Here is an 8,427-nt window from a genome sequence, read left to right as displayed (position 1 = left end):
CTGCCCACGGCTGCCGAAATTCCTTTGTCGAAGGACAAGATTAATGACAAAGCCATGGCAGGGGCAACTGCACCTGGGGAGAAAAGTGACCCCCAACTGTGAGAGAGGCCCACCCAGAAGACAGGAGTCAGAAAGCGACTCAACCCAACTTCACATTATTAACCTTAGGGGGCTTTGAAAAATATGATGCAAAATCAGTGCCCATTGCAGCCCCCGGGGTGAAGGTGATGTTTGCTAGTGGGATGTTTTTATGAAGCCCTCCAGTAATTCTAACAGGCAGAACCCCTGATGGGGACCATGACGATATGATGTCACCACAGGGCTGGTGGCCACACATCCATTCATCATACATTTCTTAAGTATGTATTATGTCCAACTGAGAGTGGCAGAGCCTACCCCACAGAGAGGGCTCAGTAACTTTTTTTTGCTAGTATTAACAATACGCACGGCAGAAGGCCTTTGCCCTGTACCATAACACGAGTCTCTTACCTGCTTCGACATTCTGCCTGGCAATGACAGGCAAGGTCATTATGCTTTAAAAAAATAAATAAATAAAAAGCACCCAAGAGAATTGCACAGCAGGCTCTCAGTCTTCAGCATTTGTCAGAACAGCTCAGAAAACTTCCTAAACCACAATGCTGGACTCTGACCCCTAGAATTCCTGACTCAGAAGTCTGGAAAGGGATGTTTCGATTCACCTTTCTAACACGTCGCCAAATACACCCACCCTGCTCTACAGACCACACTTGGAGATCCACACGGTGTTCCTTTTCACTGTGGCAAATGGCCAGGGGAGAGGTCAAAGAGAGAAGGAAAAATACTGGGAGATGCTGTGCAGGTGACCTCAAGAATACAGATATTGTAATAGGTTGGCTGAGGAGAGGGCTGGAGAAAGCAAAGTAGAAATCCACCATGATGGGTTAAAATGGGTCAAGGTACCCAAGATGGTAAACAACCTCCTTTCTCATGGACTCATTTTTGCTTCTCTGTAGAAACTTAAAATGATGTCCTTTGTTTCCTCGCGAAAGATTATTGCCCCCTGTTTTCCCCTACTGAATTGTATGCTACATCTCCCCCCAGCCCCCCGCCCCCTACCTTATTTGTTTCATTAAATGAAAGAATGTCTGCCAATATCTGTTAGGTCAATATTATAGCTCAATTCCAGAACATCTTGTAGTAGTTATTTCAAACATGTTCTGGAATCTGTAGTCAGGATGCTTAGTCCCTTAACCAACCCATACTTGAAAATGAATTGCTAGCACACAAGCTTATCATGGTTATCACACCTACAGAATAATTCATAGCAGATGCAGGCCAGGGGATTTATACTGATACCACAGTTATTTAAATATACTAGAGACTCAAAGACTAATGCTAAAAAAAACTAAAATAAATATTACTAAAAGACAATAGAAATAGCTTGCATGTTTTCTTTATGAAGGGATATGAAGTTGACAGATTCTTGCTTAGAAATGCATAAGCTAGTTTAGCTACTTAGCTGATGTTCATTAAACTTAAAAGTATTCATTTGGAGATATAATAGAGACATTCTATAGGTCATCTGGCCAGAGCACCAAGTGTGGTATATTGTATACAAAATTGATATCCCTGGGCCTGGCTTTCAACCTTCAGAATATCTTTGATGGAATCTCTGGATCTGCATCTTAAAGTGTGATTGTAAGTCTGAGAGTCACTGACAGGCAATATACTCTGGGTGTAAATGGAAGCCAATCAATTCAAGTAGAGCAAAGGAAAGTTTACAAAAATCCAGTTTCCATACAAGTCTAATTCTATGTGCGAGTATAAACCTCACCATTGAACTTCAGAGCAGATGGCAGCCCACTCACCTAGGCTGGCATTGGCAGTTTGTTATTCCAGTGATGAGGATCTCAAATTGTCTTCCTCTTAATCCAGTTGTAGCAAAGTGATTGCCTCATGTATACTATATTTCTCGGAGTTCAATTATACTGTAGGTCCAGAGGGACTTAAATACAACAGAGATTGGATTGAGGATTTTTTTTCTGTCATAAAATGGTGACCGGTGGTGGTATTAGCTTTGTCTGTAAGTGCACAGAAAGAGAGAGAGAGTGATGATACCAATCTAAAACTGTGAATATCTATTGTCTGGACAGCTAAAGAGCTCTAGGTTGGTTATATATTAAAAATTATAATTTTGTGCAGTATTAATCTTGCTCCCATTTTCAAATGGGCAGAAAAAGAAACTCAAGAAAATTGGCAAATCAAGGAATAGTATCTCCCACTCAATATGAACAGGCAATGGAGAAGTCAATGGCAAAACTAGAGGAGAGTCCTCTAAGTGCTATACAAATGCAGTTGACAAAAATGATTAATGAAAAGTTTGAAAACATAAAGAGATACATAAGGAATCCATCTAGTTTCTAGTTTTTCTTATCTGAATACTGATTTTAAAATTCATCTGCATTATCACATACATCAGTAGTGTTTTGTTATTGTTTAGTAAGCTCTATTGGTACAGAGATAGCAGTGTTCCTTTCTCTATTCACTTATTGGTGGTGGTGGTGGTGTGTGTGTGTGTGTGTGTGTGTGTGTGTGTGTGTGTGTGTGTATGGGTTTTAGTTAATGTGGATCAATACCTTGAATGCCTAGATCTTATGCCAAGCTGGTATTCTGGGTTTGGGGGGGCATGTTGTCAGTCATGGGGCTTGAACTCACAGCCTGGACACTCTCCTTGAGCAATTTTGCTTAAGGATAGTGCTCTAACACTTTGACCCACAGCGTCACTTCTGATTTTCTGGTGGTTAATTGGAGACTTACAGGCTTTCCTACCTGGGCTGGCTTTAAACCACAGTACTCAGATTTCAGCCTCCTGAGTAGCTAGGATTAGAGGCATGAGCCTCCCACATCCAGCCAATCTGCTTTTCAAAGTAGTTTTAACTCACCAGAGGTGTGTTCAGTTCTTTTGCATTCTTAACAACACTTGATGGGGTCATTCTTCATCAATTTCAGCCATTTGTGGCTTTGGTATACATTTTCTAATAACCAGAGATTAAGACATACCATTTTCATTCTGGTTTTCAATGAAAAGGAAGAAAGGGAGATGAATATGAGAAGCTAATAAAGTCCATCCCTGTCAAAACTCCAGAAAAAAATTAATCAACCACGCAGTTAATAAATATTTAGAAAAGACTACCAATGTGGGCTCAGTCTCCAGAGTTCACACTGAGCGAAGATTATTAATATTTTTGCTAAAGCCCTATTAGATGAATAGATAAGAGAGAAACTGTAGGATGTAATCAGTAAATGCAGTCATCAAAACAGAGTGGTTATTTTTTAATGGTGGGAAATGTTCGTGTGGTCATCCTGTCAGGAGCTCCTCTGCATTCCTGGTTTGCTGGCCTTGTGTATCTCCTTTCTCTCATCCTCCAGCAGCAGGAATCTCTTCATTTATTGTTGGGTTGAATCCAGATCCTCTAACAACCTCATGTTTCATGACACTAATTTCTGTTTCAGTGTGTACTTTTCCATTCACGATGGCCTGCTTCCAAACTTCTACATGTTTTTCCGTTTAATCTAGTTGTCAACTCAGGATATTTTTATGAAAAATCACCTGTACATTGCTTGCGTGTAAATTTTTATAATTTTGTAACTTGCTTAAACATAATGGCCTGCTCTATCGGCTCAATCATTACATTATCTCTTGAGTCTGTTCAGTTCAGGGACCATTGTCTTAGCCTAGCCAGTGTTCATATGTATTTGTATATAAGTATTTGGTTTAGCTTGTTCATATTTGGAATATTAAATGTAGCTCAATCTCAACCTTCTTTTCAGTTCTACGTGTGTCTCTTAATCCTAAAGCAGTTCTAAATTTAAGCAGGTCTTAATCTACATAGACTTTCTTATTATGAAAGTTGAATTGCTTCCCAAACCTGCTTCAGCTGTCAGCAAGAAATAAATTAGAGGTACTTTTCTTAAGTGGTGAAGAAAAAAAGGAAAATTCTCGAGATGCTTCCACAAATGAAAGAGTACCCTGCCTTGCTGCATACTCCCAATCATTTCTAGAGGAGAAAATAAAATGTTAACGGGCTCAAAAACTAATAAAATTTTATCTCTGTGGTTAAGAAGGGAAAGTAGAAAGATTATCCATGACCTTCTTCTTCCTACATCAGGAAAGTATCCACAGGATACCCCCCTTTCCATCAAAGAAAATAGCTAGCGATGAATGCAAAGGTTATGTAAGAGTCTTCAAAGGGGAACCTTCCAGGATTTAGAAGTACAGCCTTTATGCATGCACAGAAACAAGACTAGCTCACGGGCTGTCCGAGTCACTCAAAATAGAAGATACATGTGATTTTCATGGTTTTCTATGAGATTATTTCCCTTAGATTTCTAACACATTCACACACACACACACACACACACACACACACACACACACACACACACACACACACAAAATGTTCTCAATGAATTTAAGGGGAAAAATTTGGAATGCCTCAATAACAAGATCACATCCAAATAAATCTATAGGTATGTGCCAATTGCCCGTTCCCAGCCTAGAAAGCAGTACTTTGTGTTGTTGTCCGTTAGCTGTTGATCAACACCCTGTCATTTGAATTAAATAAGTTTACAGGCACTTTTCTCAAAGGACAGTTTTTGTATCAGAGTTAAATGCTTAGCTGATTCTTAGCAGCTTGTTAAATGCAATATTTTGTACTCCTGACCTTGTGAAGTCAAGCCTTCAGGCAAGTAACATGCATAATGAAATTTCCTGCTTTAAACCTTCAAGATGATACATTGTGTAAGACTAGTTAGCTACTAAAATGTAGGCTCCTTCCAGATCTTAAAGACCATTCTTTGTTTAATCTTTGAGTCAAGAGGTAGTTTGTAAATTATGCTAATCTATTTTCTTAAACAACTTAGTTCTGGGGGCATTTTCTAGAGAAAATTTGAAGTGTTACTAAACCAACTAGTCAAACTACATAGACAAAGCCTTCTACATTTAATTTCTTGTATTTGAGAACTGTTCTTATACTTCTCATTTGGTGGGGCTTTGGAACTAATTTATCTTGAACCTATCTTGAAAACCTACTCAAACCTACCTTGAAAAAATTTAATATGCCGAATTTAACTCCTGATATGAAAGAAATCAGTAAATGTTTAATGAAGAAATAAACGAATTGACAAATGTGTGCTCATCCCATTTATTTTTCTCTTTCTCTGGCCTTCTGTCTGTCTTCCCATAGAAATTAATGGTGTGTCCTCTCTGGCACTCACATGCTAGAATGAATAGCCAACACAAGACGATTAAACTATAAGGCACTTAAGAGGTGACTGAGTTATAATGACATCTTTTCTCCTGAATTGAATAGAGTTTGCAAATACAGTTTCAGAGACCATTGACTATGTCTCTGAAGACTAATTATACAATCTGAATTCCTAATTTCTATTAATTAAACAAGCTAGATTAAAAGGCTGAAGCAGGAAGGGTAACTCAGATCAGGCGCTGTGGCCTCATTTCCTGGTAAATCACCAATTCCTAAAAGGTACTCTTAATGTATGACAACAAGAAAACGCAATGTTTATACCATCAAACCAGTGGAAACGAATATTAGGCTCAGAGTCTGTCACATTTCTGACTTACTCATTTTGATGATTTGTTATCTACCTTGAGAGTCTGTCATCCCAAATACTCAGGAAACATGGACAGGTGCTTTGAGGCCAACCTGGACAAAAGCTCTCAGGGTTCCACATCAAAAGCATGGTAGCTCTCACCTGTCACCCAGTTGGAAGGTGGAGGTTGCTCTAGGGAAAAGCATGAAACCTACAAAAAGGAATTCATGGCAAAAGAGAAAGAACTGCTGTGTGGCTCAATTGGCAACTCATATGTCACAGCAAGTGTGAGGCCCTGAATTAAATAAATCTCCAGTACTATCAACAAAAGAAAAGAAAGGAAACACGTGTCTTATCTCCACAGCCTTACTGACTCTATGGGTTCTTCAATGAAAAGAAGCTCCATTTTGATTTGTTTTCACTTATCACCTCCACAAACCCATTCTGTCAACTCTTCGGAGGCGCTTTCCATGCTCCAATGACTAGTGATGAGTTAAGGAAGCAAAAAATCCACAAGCCATGACCCAGTTCCCAGAGACACGCTGCTCCTGTGTCATATGCCAAGTGAAGCCGGCCAGAAAGCCATCTCTGTGCATCATCCTGTGCCCACTGGTCTACCATTTTAAGCAAACCAATTTAACTTGCTCATATAGCTCGGCATTGTAGGTCTCAAGTTCTGCCCAGGCTTTGGGTTTTTAGAATTCACATGAATTTCCATAGTTTTAAATTTCTTGAACTCTGCCAATGTGACTGTCATAGAAAATGAAAACATAGACACACTCAGAAAAATAATAGCTCATGTCTTTGGGGGGGAATGAAAAAAAAGTAGGATGGAGGAGGGTAAATGGTTTTTATTAATGCCAGTCTTCTAATCTTGGCTATATCTTAAATAAATGTTGGTAGATGCCAAGAATGGATTTTGGCTCTGCAGAAACAGATGTTGCTCTCATCTGGGCATTAGAGTTTGGCAACTACTCTGAAAGTAACCATGACATGTAATTTCCTTAGGTTGCCAGTATTTCTGAATTACTATGTGCCAGGCTCTAGTGGTAGCCCCAAAGAATTTTGCTTACTAGCTTCCTTCTAAGTGAACCTTTTGGTCCCCATGGCTTTCTAAGGATTCCTGCTGACTACTATTAAAATATATATCTCACCAGGTGACATTGTCAGCATGGAAACATATCTCTACCCTAAGCCCAAGACAAAAATAACTCAGAATCTTCACAACAATCTGAAAATAATAAGCAGGTAAGTAAGGGCATTTATTACACAGTTGGCTCTAACTGACTCCATAGGACATATGCATTCAGCATCCTAATTTGGAAGCTATACACAGATTGCACACACTTAACTCCAAGGGAGAAACATTTTTGGAAGATTATAAATGAAAATAAGGAATGATGCACAGAATGTGACCCTAAGAGTTGTGGGTAGACACTCAGACCTAACTAATCAAACACATCTCCCTACAAAGCCTAGAGAATGAGTTCAATCACTTGATTCCATGGACTGTGCTCATAATATTTAATAGCTTTCTATTATCCTCAAATAACCCTATCAGAGAAACCTCTGGCATAAGGAATACTTCAAAAGACCATGAGAAGCTGATTGCTACTCAGAATTCTGGATACATTCATTGAGCTCCCTGGCCCTCAGTGGAATCTGCATAGATTTGTTTTTTGGATTGAAATCTGTAATATATATGAAGCACCTACATGGTTTATGGAGATCACCTTGCCTGCATCTATAAATGTTGACTTCCTGGAAAACTTACTTTTTGAGACTCATGGCACATGCTCGCGATTATATTTGTACAGATAATGATCAAATCTAATCATCACCAGGATATTCTAATCAACATGGAGTAAAGAATGAATAAAGTCTAACTAGGAAAGATTGGAATATAATAGGTGTTAGGCGAAGGTGTCACAAATAGAAACAAAGGATTGAATTAAACTCCATGTCTCCTTGGAGATGGTCTCTGTGGAAAAAAAAAAATCACTTATTCTATGTGGCTGCACAGGACCTAGGGAGAGGGAAACGTCCTTCGTTTTCAGTCCCCTTGTCTCTAAGAGAAGCCAGGAACATAATCTGTCTTTTTTTTTCCTCCCAGCCAGAAAGAAACTTATATGAATCAATGTGGCTGATAAATCACATCTGACCCAAGACCTCAGTGGAGAAGAAAGTGACACAAAAGGAGAAGACACCATGCAGAGTCTACTTTGGCAAAGTCTTAGAGAGCAATTTCTTTCACAAAAACCTCTGAACAGGACAAACAGTCCAAGGCTCGTATTCTTATGAGATAATATAAAAGACTTGAATCCATCTTCCATTGACTGCCTACCAAAGTCAGCTAGCTTTATACTACCTAAGAAAAGCTGCCTTGTTCTCACCTATGTGGGTTTGTTCTACATCCTTAACGTGAGACTTTGAATACTGGATATTTACCGATTATCTATTACCTACCAGACACCGGTGTGGACCTTAGAAATAAACAGATGAATCCCATGGTTGAGGCTTTTATCTTCATGGATTAAAGTATAGGTTGATGATACATGAATTATGCAAAAAAGCAAACACAAAGAAAACTGTTAAAAGATTTAAATAACAACAGCAGAATAACAAATAAGCCAATTAATGAGAAATTTTGAACAAAACAGATTTCAGATAAAAAAATACCTATGACTAATAGATACATTGAGAAATGTATCTATTCTTAACAATGAAGGAAATACAAAACAAATCTATACTGAGTTTCAGTCATTACCCTTGTCTGGATAACTGTCATCAAGAAGACCAACAACAAATTTGGAGAAAAACAGATCATCATACACT

At 38.7% G+C, this 8,427-nt stretch overlaps 1 long non-coding RNA gene across 1 annotated transcript; it reads right to left on the bottom strand.

Annotated features, from left to right (window-relative positions):
- Positions 1–1,853: 1,853 nt before the first annotated feature.
- Positions 1,854–8,118, bottom strand: LOC150045596 (uncharacterized). Its single transcript, XR_016532824.1, has 3 exons — positions 8,059–8,118; positions 2,922–3,049; positions 1,854–2,060 (listed from the first exon to the last, which is right to left on the bottom strand). It is a non-coding gene; the product is annotated as an uncharacterized LOC150045596 (long non-coding RNA).
- Positions 8,119–8,427: the final 309 nt, after the last annotated feature.

This window comes from Megascapheus bottae, chromosome 27 (assembly GCF_031878675.1).
Source record: "Megascapheus bottae isolate mThoBot1 chromosome 27, mThoBot2.hap1, whole genome shotgun sequence".
In the NCBI taxonomy this organism is placed as follows: Eukaryota; Metazoa; Chordata; class Mammalia; order Rodentia; family Geomyidae; genus Megascapheus; species Megascapheus bottae.
This window is presented reverse-complemented; position numbering and strand designations above follow the sequence as displayed.